This window comes from Sycon ciliatum, chromosome 8, assembly GCF_964019385.1.
Source record: "Sycon ciliatum chromosome 8, ocSycCili1.1, whole genome shotgun sequence".
Lineage (NCBI taxonomy): Eukaryota > Metazoa > Porifera > Calcarea > Leucosolenida > Sycettidae > Sycon > Sycon ciliatum.
The window spans coordinates 1,401,153-1,414,449 of NC_088650.1; positions in this window are offsets into that span (position 1 = coordinate 1,401,153).

The following is a 13,297-nucleotide window of genomic DNA, read 5'->3' on the forward strand; positions in this document are numbered from 1 at the left end:
GAGACTGCAATAACACACTGATACATACCAGCCCTCCCCGCCTCGCTACCCCGCACACAGATACACAAACATGCGTGTGCAAACGGCACACACACGTGGCCACGCACACATACACACATGCACACGACACAAACAGGAAATTCTTCATATATAATGCCATGCAAAGCAGTGGCCACCGTACTTGAGGAAGTCAGTTGTGAAACAAAAATAATTCAACTACAGCGTGTAGACAAGCTGACGGCCAAAGCACAACATAGCAAACATGACATTTGCCCAAGGATTGCAGTTTGCAGACCACGCCATGGAAGCAGCGAATACAGAATGTAATATCATACAAAGTGACAAGCAAGGAAGTGGCCATCATACACCAGAAACTTGCAGAAAGTCACACCGTGATCCAACAGATAGAGGAGTGAACAGCAATCTGATACAGCCCACACAGGACAAAGCTGACCTGATACTCGTCCCAGGATCGCAAGTGGCAAATCCTTTTCAATGCATAACATGCAGGTGTACGTTAGACGCATGGACAACATCTGACCGTGTCGCCTGCATACAATGTCATCACATGTTTACCCCACAAGTTACACACATGCACAGTAGAAGCACAATGAAAGCAATGGAAAAGTACGATGTGGTTGCTGAAGCATCTTCACACTTCAAATTCAGACTTCAATGTGGTCGTCACGGGATGATATACCTGCAAGATACAAGTGATGAAGAAAGAAAGCAGAAGGTCGTGAGGTAGGCTATGAGTAGCCCTTTCCCAAAGATGCCATAGTTTTTCGCAACTTATGCTTTTCGCAACCGTGCCAAAACAAGTGCTAGTTGCTGAAATCGCATCCATATTTTCAGAAAAAGCTCAAAAGTTGCCAATATCGCAACTCAAAAATGGAGAGTTCTTGTGCAAAACCTATAAAACAGGGAGCAGAAATGCAGCAATGCTGCGACAGCAAACTCGTACACCCCTTCCTGCTGTGAACCACCACTTTACACAGTGCCAGTAGCCTGTTGCATGTATCCTACATGTACATGTCCATCATTACTCCCCCTTTGCATCGTTCTACTCAAGCTCAACTGCTACATAAAGGCTAGGTGCTGGTTGGACTTTTGGATGCTCTGGTTGGAGGAAGAAGCTTGAAGAAGCTTGCTTGGCTGCTGAGTTGCTTGGTTGCTGTTTGGTCTGGAGCTGGCTGGGGCTGCTGTTGTATCTTCAGGTTGGCTGAGTTGGCAGTGTCCTGCCATTGGATGAAGTCCTGGTCCAGGTCTGGTCTAATCCTTAGCGCTAGGGCTGGCGCTGGATCACGCGCTGGAGTGGAGTGCTCTGCGCCTCTGTTCACACTGCTGGCTTGTCTTTACGACGCTATTTTCGAGACTTGCTGCGGCCGTGTCTGCGGTAATCTGGTGCAGGATGAGCCTGGGTGACGTAGTAGACTTGGCCATTCTCACTTTCGAGGAACTGCGAGGTTTAGCTCGGCGGCATAGCATTGATGGCCTGGACAGTATGGCTCGCGCGGAGGTGGTTGGGAAACTTCGCGAGGCTGGTGTGGGTGTGTTACACTCATCAGCTGCTGAGGTCGTTGAGCATTTGGATGAGATGATGCGGATTGTCGCTAGCATCAGTGACGAGTTGGCAGCGCTGAGAGACGACCGGGGGCGGGAGATAAAGGCTGCAGAGGAGAAGGGAGTCCCCTTACTAGAGGTTGAAGTTCCACCGCCTGCTGCTGACAGCGTCGGGACGTACAGTGCGGCAGTACACTCGTCACCATGGCCACAGGTACGTGATCGGGACAACGTACGGGGACGCCCCAGTACGAGTCGCACTACGCGATATCAAAGTCACCCAGGCACTCAGGTCACGTCACATGTCACAGTACCCACGTCAACAACACGATCCACAGCACACTCCTCCGGATCTAAGACTGCCGTTACATCCTACTATCAGCGCCCACCAAGACAATCAACAACCCTACGAGCGGCATCCAGAACAAAATGCAAAGCCCTTTATGTGGGAAACGTCCATCCTGGATGTTCTGCGGAGAGCATTGAGAAGTGGTGTAGCGACAGGGGAGTCTCCGTAATAAAATGCTCAGTTTCGGAAACGAAGTACTTCGGACTGGCTTTTGCCCACGTGGTTCTCCCGGAATCCGACTTTGAACGATCTATGTCTGCCGACTTTTGGCCAGAAACCTTGCGTGTACGAGAATGGCGATTCGCATCTGACCGCATTGCTACCTCCTACAACTAACTATGACTTCACCCACTCTCTCTCAGCCACCACCTTTTTGCCCCACTGCGGAACCCATGCAGCATGATGTTATACAGTGTAAGTAACCTTGTCTTCCCCAACACTACTGGAACACTGAATCCACTGGCCCGTCCCTTTTATCCTCCCATCCATACTGCCCTTACCATCCTTTCCCTCAACTGCCGCTCAGTGGTCAACAAAGTAGCGGAACTCACTGTTATGTGCAACATCTACTCTCCGGAGGTTATATGTTTGTGTGAAACATGGTTGTCCCCTGCCAACCTCTTCTCATTGGCAGGCTACACAGTTCATCGACGGGATCGTCCCACCTGTAATATTCAATCAGCCAATCCTACCAGAGGTTATGGTGGGGTAGCCATACTGGTGAAAGATGGCTCCTTTACATCGGTGAAGCCTCTGGCGAATCTTCAGCAACCGGGCTTGGAGGCCATCTGGCTTGAGCTTCGCACAGCCAACTCACCCCAACGTCCACTCATAGTCTGCGCCACCTACCGACCTCCTGGTGGTACCCTGGCGGATATCCAGGCCTATTTTGATGGTCTGGAAGACTGCCTTCTGTCAATTAATCTATCTGAATCCACACTACTCCTCACCGGTGACTTCAATGCCCATAACTCGAGCTGGTTGGCTGGTGATCGGACAACCCCGGTGGGTCAGTGCCTTGAAACTGCCTTCAGGTGCTTCGGATTAGAGCAACTGGTCAACTTCCCTACGCACTGGAGCCCAAGTGGCCGGTCATCTTGCTTGGACCTCATCGTCACAAATTCACCCCAACAGTTCCTCTCCGTTGATTCAGCCGCTCCACTGGGTAGCTCTGACCATGTGCAGCTCATCTGTTGAGTCCGTCTCCCTGCCACGTCCAAAAATCCAACCCTACACCATCACTTCCTCCCAACATCTACCCCTACACCCCCAGGTTACAATTTCAAGTTGGTGCCATGTTGCGTATGGGATGACCTGAATGCTGAACTTGCTGATGTCCACTGGAAATGTCACCTCCGCAGCTCGCACGTGGATGACGCTCTTTCGTCTTTCCACTCTATTCTTAGCAGGGCCATGGAGAAGCACCTCGGGTACTTCTCCCGGCGTCCACTCTCCCCCTCATGCCGACGTTTAGGTCAGCCACCTTGGGTTGATGCCCCCCTTTGTGCCGCCATTAAGGCAAAGCACGATTTCTACAGTGTGTGTAAGAAATACCCAACCCAGCTTAACATGCATGTATATCGATCTCAACGGAACTTGGTGAAGAGTCTGACTCGATCGAAATACCGGGGATACATTCGGTCCGTACAAGCTACGCTGCAGGACAAAAACCGCCCATCACTGTTTCAGTTCGTGAACAAATTAAAAAATCATAAAGTATCTCGTGACATCCCGACACTCACCATTAGTTCTACGCAGCAGGCTACTACCTCTTCAGCTAAAGCCACTGCATTGAACTCTCAGTTCGCCTCAGTGGCCGTGCCTGATGACCCTTCTCTACCCATTCCCCCCATTGCCGAGGAGTCGGGTGAGGTTGACCGTCTCACATCTGTCTTTACTACGACTGCTGCCATTCGACGTTACATTCGAAAGCTCCCGTCTGACAAGGCTCCGGGCCCAGACGGCATCACTAATCTGGTATTAAAGTCCCTTGCGCCCTCAATAGCATACCCCTTATGTCTGATTTTCAACCTATCATTCCGCACTGGTCGTTTTCCCTCTGCATGGAAAACAGCTAATGTTATACCGATCTACAAGAAAGGGTACTTGCAGGTAGGACCACAGACTTTTCCATGCCCCATTATTTAGTCCAGTGAGAAACTCCATCTCCTCCTCGTTGTCACATATATGGGCATAACGGAAGAGCTGTGAGCGAAGGTGTGTGACTTCAGCTTTCAAACTTTCAACTTCAGCTTCCAACTCCTTCACCTTAGATTTCTTCGTTCGTAGCTCTCCGAGCTTGAACTCCACAGCCGAAACGCCTGGCTTTGGCAGCTGCTTTTGGGCTTCCAGCTCAGCTGCACGAGCTGCACCAACAGCTAACCGTTCTGCGCGTGACAGCCTGGGGGTCGGAGGCGGAGGTCGGAAAGAAAACAAGGACGGCACAGCCCCTTTCTTCACTCGACGACATGGTTTCTTCGTCCCTGGCTGGTGTACAGACACAGTCGGGTAGAAACTTTCATGTGTAAAATGTTCGCTGCAAACGACAGTATTGGCAGAAACTACGAAGTGTTCCCGCTTCACAGCCTGTATCCACTTTGCGCGAGTGTCAGGATCGGCAGGGAGGACATGAAACGATATGTCAGGCCTCTTGGAACGGCGGTTAGAACAGTCGAACACACAGCAGTGATCCTCAGCAGGCATTCCAATAAACACAACTGAACTCGAGAGAACAAACATAAATTTTGATTTCGTACAGGAAAAATTTGAAATGTCGATCCCACGCTGCAGGTCAGAGCGCCCCCCTGCCCCGTCTCGAACCCAGACAATCTTTGGCGAACGTGTCTATTATGACACGCGAGTAATAGTGAAATACGATTGGCGTATTGTGCTGGACTGACTGCGGTAATGTAAAGCTAAAATAAAGCAGTCAGTTTGCCCTTAGCATGGCCTTGTCACGAGGGTGCCACATCCGTGGAAAGGCAACATGCCGGCTAATCTCCCTGAGAAGTTGAGTGGTTATCAGCAGGCGATGACGCTGTGTCGATGATGACCTGTTGATGCCCGACAGGAACCTTGCGAGGAGAGTCATTGGGCCCGACGGGTAGGCAAAGCCAACTTCCACATGAAGTTTGCGGATGGCCGACATGTAGACATGGACAGATCGGGGCTGAAAAGTTCTGAACAACTCGGCAGCAAAATAACACATAAAGTAAAAAGTCATCACCTGGCAATGGATTCCAGTTATGCCCTTGACAGAACTGGAAGTAACGGGTATCGGCGGAAAAATATTTCCGGCTGGTGCCAGTGCTGCTAGCTGCAGCACGGAGTCCGGCAACTGAGAGTTGGCAAGACTGGCTGATCTGGCTCAGCTGCTGCTTCCGGAGCCCTCGATGGTTCAAACACCATCGGCGCAGGCCACGTTTTTCGGCACCGACGATTTGTTCGTCCACCAAAAGTCGAAACAAATGTTTCTCACTTGAACACTCCGTAGAGCTGCCGCTGTTGTGCCAAGGCCCATTGGCGCATGGTGTGTATACTCCAAATCTACATGTATGATGATGGGTCACTGCTGACGTTTCTGCTCTTGGACAGTGCAACGCCGCATGAAGATATGTTGTGGCTCCACAATCGCTGAGAACGCTAGTGTTCGTCCCTGGAATACTAAAACACAATAGGCGCGGCGCAGCTAACGCCCACTTGGATGAATCGGAGTGGTGGCGAGTGCATTCTCCTTCCTCGGTGAACACTGCTGGTCACCCTGTTTGATGATCCACCAAACACCATCGGTGCAGGCCGCGTTTTTTCGGAACCAGCCATTTATTCGTCCACCAACAATAGAAATTAATGTTTCTCACTTGAACACTCTGTAGAGCTGTCGCTGTCGTGACAAGGCCGTGTATACTCCAAGTCTACATGTAGGATGAAGAGTAACAGTTACTGCTGATAATGAAGTTTGCGCTCGTGGACAATACAACGCTGTGTGAAGTAAATTGTGGCTCCACAATCGCTCTGAATGCTAATGTGTGTCCATGGAATGCTAAAACACAATAGGCGCGGTGCAGCTAACGCCCAACGTGGATGAAACGGACAACAGCAGCGGCTAGAGCGTTCTCCTTCCTCGGTGAACACTGCTACAAGACATTATGCTTGATGATTCACCAAACACCATCGTTGGGGGCCAAGTTTTCCGGCGCCAGCGAGTTGTTCGTCCACTAACTAACTTTGATGAGCCTTTCTTCAACACTTCGTAGAGCAGCCGCGCAAGGCCTTTCCTTCGCGTTAGGGTAGCGATCCTTCCTAGATGATATCGCTATTCATTGTTACTTTTTACTACAATGAGTAGTGTTCCTCCGAAAATAAAGTCAGCTGCTATGGGCATTACAGTCCATTCATCGGAAACTGGCCCGCTGGCTTTTGAAAGTCGGATTTGGGCCGAATTGAGGATCAAAAACCCACTTTAAATCTCAAAAATCTGGGTTTTGGATCTGCTTCTCCATACATTTTGCCATGGCATACCTGTCCTAATTTTGTAAAACCTGGCTGAATTTCTATTTCCCGGTTCATGGACTTTTCTGGCCTCAAATGTGGCAAGGAGTAATTGCACGGGTCACACAATGCAGCATGTACTGTTGTTTTCACGATATCTACAACTATGTGAGAGACACACCAAAAAGTTAGGGTGCCAGTTTCCAATGAATGGACTGTTATTATTATTATTATTATTATACGCATTCCCGCGTTGAAGTGTAGCAGCAGTATGCTGCGTCCACAGCTTCGCTTATGCAGAATGGCTTGGGTGAGAGGAGAGGGGAGAGAAAGCAACAAGGCAACCAACATCTATGAAATTGGTCACAATAACATGAAGAGAACCAACCTACATATGCATGATTGCACAAGAATGGAGACGACAAAATATAATGGCTATAATCATGGTGCCACAAAACCGGTACACAGGAGATCTGTCGACAATGTAACGAAACATAAAACTCAGTTACTCAATACAGGTTCCACTAAATAATTACAAGAGAACAACGCTACAACGTTAGAATTGCTGCTAAATTATCGCAAGTGTAGAGAACGAGTCCAATACAAATGAAAACCATGAACAGACTGTCCCGAAGTTATTTTGGGAACAAATTGTACTACATGTACTGGAATGGACTGTAGCCTGATTAATTAGGCATTAGTACTGCCTAGGCCTAGCGCCTGGACTTGTAAAAAAATTGATTTTGCAAGTCTTCAATCATGTTTGCATGTACGCGCTATCCAGCCATGTGGCGTGAACAGATCAGCTGACGTGAAAGGTAGCGCGGGCCGGGCGCGCGCGAGTCGTATACGCGCTCGCGGACGTGTCTGACACGTAAAACGAAAAGATTTTTTTGGCGGGTAGTCGGCAAAAATTAAGTGACGGTCCCTTTAGTCCTTCGCTTATCAAACGAGTACTCGATTATTCGGTATAATCGTTTCAGCCCTAGTCTCGATCTTGTGCCCATTTGAACCGTATGGGGCTATACCCCTGTTCAGACACTCATTATTCTAGGGAGCATCATATAATATAGTAAAGGAATAATCCCTGATCTCGTGGTTCAAATGTTCGCAAGACTGAGACTCTACCAACCAGTTTATGGTTTCAGTTATGAACACTGTTCCTCATACAGTAGGTTCTCCGCTTTGTTCACGCTGTCATCGTGAAAACATGTTCAACGTATCAGGAAAGGCTCACATACATATAGACCATAATTGTAGTACAGTGGTCCCTGTATAATCCCACACCATTTGTGCTACGGAAATTCTGCTGGCTTGGGGAGGGTGCTGGATTAGAAAATTTGATATACTGCTGCAATGTGCATGAAGAGGACATTTTTAGTAACTGAAAATTGTGCTGGTTTATAGAGGGTGCTGGTTTATAGAGGGTGCTGGTTTATAGAGGGTGCTGGTTTATAGAGGGTGCTGGTTTATAGAGGGTGCTGGTTTATAGAGGATGCTGGTTTATAGAGGGTTCTGGTTTATAGAGGGTGCTGGTTTATAGAGGGTGCTGGTTTATAGAGGGTGCTGGTTTATAGAGGGTGCTGGTTTATAGAGGGTGCTGGTTTATAGAGGGTGCTGGTTTATAGAGGGTGCTGGTTTATAGAGGGTGCTGGTTTATAGAGGGTGCTGGTTTATAGAGGGTGCTGGTTTATAGAGGATGCTGGTTTATAAAGTGCTGGATTAAAAAGGAACGACTGTAGTGGTACCGAATACTACCGATTCCCTGGAATGGAGTCAGTGAATCACTGGTTCATTCATTGACACGTCTATGATCTAGATCCTGTCAAAGTTATCAAGGCAATGACATCATAGTTTTTTTTCGTTGAATGAATGGAATTAATAATTATTTTATGACCGGCTGGAAGTTTGTTGGTCAGTGTATCCAAGACGTGATCGAGGCAAACGTCATGTCGTTGAATTTCAGTATCGTCAGTGAATATTGTGGCAAATGTCACACGTTCTAACCCGACATCATCTTGGCAATTAGTTAGTGGACAACAACGCATACTGCGGTGTAAACCTTTGTTCTTTACTTCTTCTAAGTAATCAGTCTATTCTAATCTTGTCTTCAGATCAGACTGGTAAAGAGCCATGCTTCTCTCACCACCATCATCTATACTTTACGCACGTCGCCTAGTAGATGCATGGCTGATGATACTAACATAGCTTCATTCAACTACGACGCCTGAGGCAGGTTTGAGATTTTTTAGCTCCGTAGTTTTTCGTAGTTTTTCGCAGCCCACCCGGCACTCAGTCAGGCCGGAGTTCAGCTACATCGAGCCACAAGCTACAAAATCGACTCTCGTCTGAAATCCTGACGTTGTGCATGCTACGGAACACATGCTCTGCAAGCTGAAAGTTTGCTGACTTCCACCAATGTTCTGCGCCAGCTATCTGTACTTGCCATCTTCTTAGATTTGTGTTGGGTTTCAGTTCCCAACATGGCAACACAGGATTGAGTCTTTTTCTTCAGATTCTTTCTTGGCGTTTTGATAATTTTTTCTATTCATTGACACGTCTATGATTGTAGATCCTGTGATTCCTGTCAAAGTTGTGAAAGCAATGACATCATGTGTGCGACGAAAACTTGTTCAGTTTTCACGTTTTTTCTTTCTTTGAATGAATGGAATTTTATGAACAGCTGGAAGTCTGTTGGTCAGTGTATCCAAGACGTGATCGAGGCAAACGTCAGGTCGTTGAATGTCAGTATCATCAGTGAATATTGTGGAAAATGTTACACGTTCTGACCCTACATCATCTTGGAAATAAGTTAGTGGACAACAACGCATACTGCGGTGTAAAACTTTGGTCCTTTCCTTCTTCTAAGTAATTCTATTCTATTCTTGGCTTCAGATCAGACTGGCAAAGAGCCATGCTTCTCTCACCACCATCATCTATACTTTACGCACGTGGCCTAGTAGATGCATGGCTGATGATACTCACATAGCTGACTGATACCTGTACATCAGGTAGTGTCTGGTGCATAGGCGAACACTCATCCACGACTTGGCTGGTATTGTGACGTAGGTTTCGTGCCTCCAGGACTCATTGCTCACTGTGTGATCAACCATGCGTAAGCTGCACTACAGTGTATACGTTATGAGTGTGATGTAGCAGTTAGCTATGTGCATATCACCAGACATTCATCCACATGATGCTATACGCAAACAGAGCAGAGTAGGAATGGGTGATTAGGATAATGATGTACATGTATGCAATCCTGGAATCGAATCTACCGGTAAGAGAACATTTTCTTTTTGTCCGTGTTTCTATACATGGCTAGAAAGTACAACTAATCTGTGTGTGTATGTATTTGTGTCAGCTAGTTCGGTTGGTGGGTACACTTATGCCAGATAGTGTTGGGTCTGTTGCCAATGGCAATGGGCTCGGCTGCTTGAAAGTGTATTGTTGTACATGTCACCTGTGTTGGTTTCAGGGTTCATATACTTTCTATTTGAAGTATACATACCTGTTAACCATGGACTACTTCTGGCTAGAGCAACTCTTGTGTAATCAATGGTGCTAGTGAAACTTAGAATTATCGGATCCAGTCTGATTTAGCCACCCACACTAGTAGCATGTATAACCCACCGGAGGCAGGGGTACGGTCACATCTGCAGACTGGACAAGGAGTCCCCAGCACAAATGGCCATGACATCATACTTCCGGCAAACAAAGGACGAGAAAAAATTCCGTGGCCGGCCGCCTTCCACACTCCCAACAATACTGAGAACAGACCTCGCAACAAAGGGAATGAAGCTGCAGACGGATAAAGATCTCTCACACATCAGGGACCTGGCAGAGGACAGAGCAGTATGGCGGCAGCTTTTCCGCACCTGAGCCTGCAGAGGAATGCCCGGATTTGGCCAAACGGAACATGACATGATGTATGGTGAATTCAATGGACAATCTGATATATTTCTTCAATATCCTTTGCCTCCTGTTTCTTTTTTCCTGCCTTCGACCCCGCTGCTCTGTGACCCTTCCCTCGCTTTCTCTTGTCCTTACTATCTTTTGACTTGTTGAGCGGCCTGAGCGAATGCTAGGGGTGGATGTGTAGTATGTCGATTTGTTGATTTATGTAGTAACACACCCTGATGCAAACGCGGAGAGGCAAATAATAATAATAATAGGCAGGGGTACCTGCAGTTGGATCCCGGGACGTATACCCTGATGCCGTCAATCCTTTTTTCTTCACCTTGTCCTCACCCACTTACTGAGATGTGGTGAGCCCATAAGTGGGATCATTTCCAAGTCCACCCAGAGCTTTGGGGATTTTAGGAGGTGTGGGCCGTTGCGCGGTTCAATAGCCAATTGAGTGATCTTTCCAAGATTCCTTTTGAGTCTCTCTCCCCTCTCCCAAGAGGAGACCCACGTGACCAGTTATGGCAGTGAGCAAGTGTAAGCATGTGTGCATGCATGTGTGTGGATATGGGTGGGGGGTGCATGTGTGTGTGTATGGGTGTGTGTGAGTGTGTGTGTGGGGGGGGGGGGTGCGTGTTTGGGGGGGGGGGGGGGTGCGTGAGTGTGGGTTTGAGGGGAAGGGAGTGTGCGTGCGTGTGTAAGTGGGGAGGTTTGTGTCATTGTGTGTGTGTGTGTGTGTGTTTGCGTGTGTGTGTGTGTTTGTGTGGTGTGTTTTAGCTGTTGAATGGTGCAATCCCAGCACAAGTTGCTATGGCTTCTGCTGTAGCTTCCCTATCATCGCCTCCGGCGATGGGCGTCAAATGGTCAATGGTGTGTGTGTGTGTGTGCACACGTCTTTCTTCTCTTTCTCAGACTCTTCCTGACTTTTCCTTCATTCTCCTGGGTGGTTACCAACAGCCAGTGCTTGCCGGAGTATGTGGTGTGATGTGTGTGCGGGAAAAAATAAAAAAGACCAAAAGTAGGGATTCACTGGCCAGAAATAGCCACTTTATAGCTGTGTGGTGTAGACCAGGCTGAATAGTGGCGGTCAATTCTTCAGCCTTGCAAGCTGTTGAATGGTGCAATCCCAGCACAAGCTTCTATGGCTTCGGCTGTAGCATCGCTATCATCGCCTCCGGCGATGGGCGTCCAATGGTCCAATGGTGTGTGGGTGTGCGCGTGTGTGTGTGTGTGTGTGTGTGCGTGTGTGTGTGTGTGTGTGTGTGTGTGTGTGTGTGACTTTTAATGTTTTCATATAGTTTTTCTCCTGATGTCGTATCCATACTATTGACACGTGCCTTTTAGGCCTCTACGGGACAAGTATGCCTTATTTTACGTGTCTAATTATTTATCTATCTCCCGTAAATGGGTTCATAATCGTCTTTATTTTATATCTTCACACAAGGCCTGGGGCCTTCCTTATTTGGTATACGCTGTTATTTCCCCACATGGCTCCCGCTCTTTATGCAACAGTTCGTACAGATATTTACTACGGTTTGATACGCTATTGCATGCGGGACCAGCAATCTCGTGGCCATGGACTTCCATGGCCGCAACTAGATACTATTGCCATCACCTTCCTTTTCTCTCTCTCTCTCTTGCCTTCCGCCTTCAGGCGGAAGCTTCGGCTTTCGTCTGTCTTGCCTTGTGCTCTCAATATCGTCTATTGAACTAAGTTAGCTCCTTTCAAGATGTGAGTCAACCTGAACGCTGGTGTGAGTGTACGTGTCGGTATATGCCTGCGTGTGTGAGAGAGAGTATGTCTAGGTATATGTGCGTGCGTGCGTAAGAGTAATTCTGTTGGTGGACTCTCTCCAAGTGGCCACCACTGCACGGCCTTGCAAGGTGAAGGTTTAGTAAGTAAGTTAGTTCATGTCGACGACCACAGCCTTGGGGTCTAACCCTGGGGCCGACCGGATACGACACTGACATGATGTGGGCAGGGGCTACGACTGTGTATTGTATACTGATGTATTATGATTGTGTTGTGCCAGTCTTTGTCACTTACAGTGACCTGTAGAACATGATGGGGACAGTGACTGTGTGACTTGCAATGGGAGTGCTTGCAGGCAGGCTTGGAGCTGCAATGTTTTCTGTGCGTATATCGGAGCATGGATGCTTGCAGTTTGGGTATAGTGATGATGAATGTTGGTTGTGAATATCGGAGCACCAGTGTTAGATGTACAGTGACGTGTGCATTGGAGCAGAAATGATGACTGTGTATCGGAGCATAATATATAATACACAGTTGTCTAACATCATGCTGTCTGATGAGTGCTTATACAATGTATAAGCTACTTTACTAATAATATATTGACTGGGCCTAGAAGAGCTTGCTTGTCGACTGGGCGGTTCTAGAGCAAGAATTCTGCCTGTGTATAACTACCTATATGTACTTGTACGAGAATGACGGTTGACTTCACAGTTTCGGAGCATGAATATTGGGTGTGCAGAATGGTAGCATGATTGTCAGCTGGGGAGTTTCAGTGCATGAATGCTGACCTTTGGTATTAGAGCATGACTGTTTGTAGATGCAGGAATTATGAGCATGAAGGCTTGCTGTTGGTCTTGGACACACTGACCTGAATACCTGCAGCATGAGTGATGGTTGATGATGATCGTAATGACCAGCTGTTGCTTAGCAACTGATTGTATTGGTTACCATGACTACATAGTGCTGGTGACTAGGGTAGTGAGTGATGGAGAGGTTGATGGTGTGGTTGTCATGGTATTGACTAGACAGTTCATAGCATACCTATCAGATGATCTGACGTGTGCACAGCACATAATTACACCTTGTAAGAAGAATGAGACCCGATGACGCAGGGCAGACTGGGCAGTGCATGCTTTCAGGTAGCACACTGGTCGTAAATTTAATATGGCATTCAATTGACCGTAACTTTGGTGTCTCTCATTGGATTTGAGTGAAATTTGCACCACACACTCCTGCCA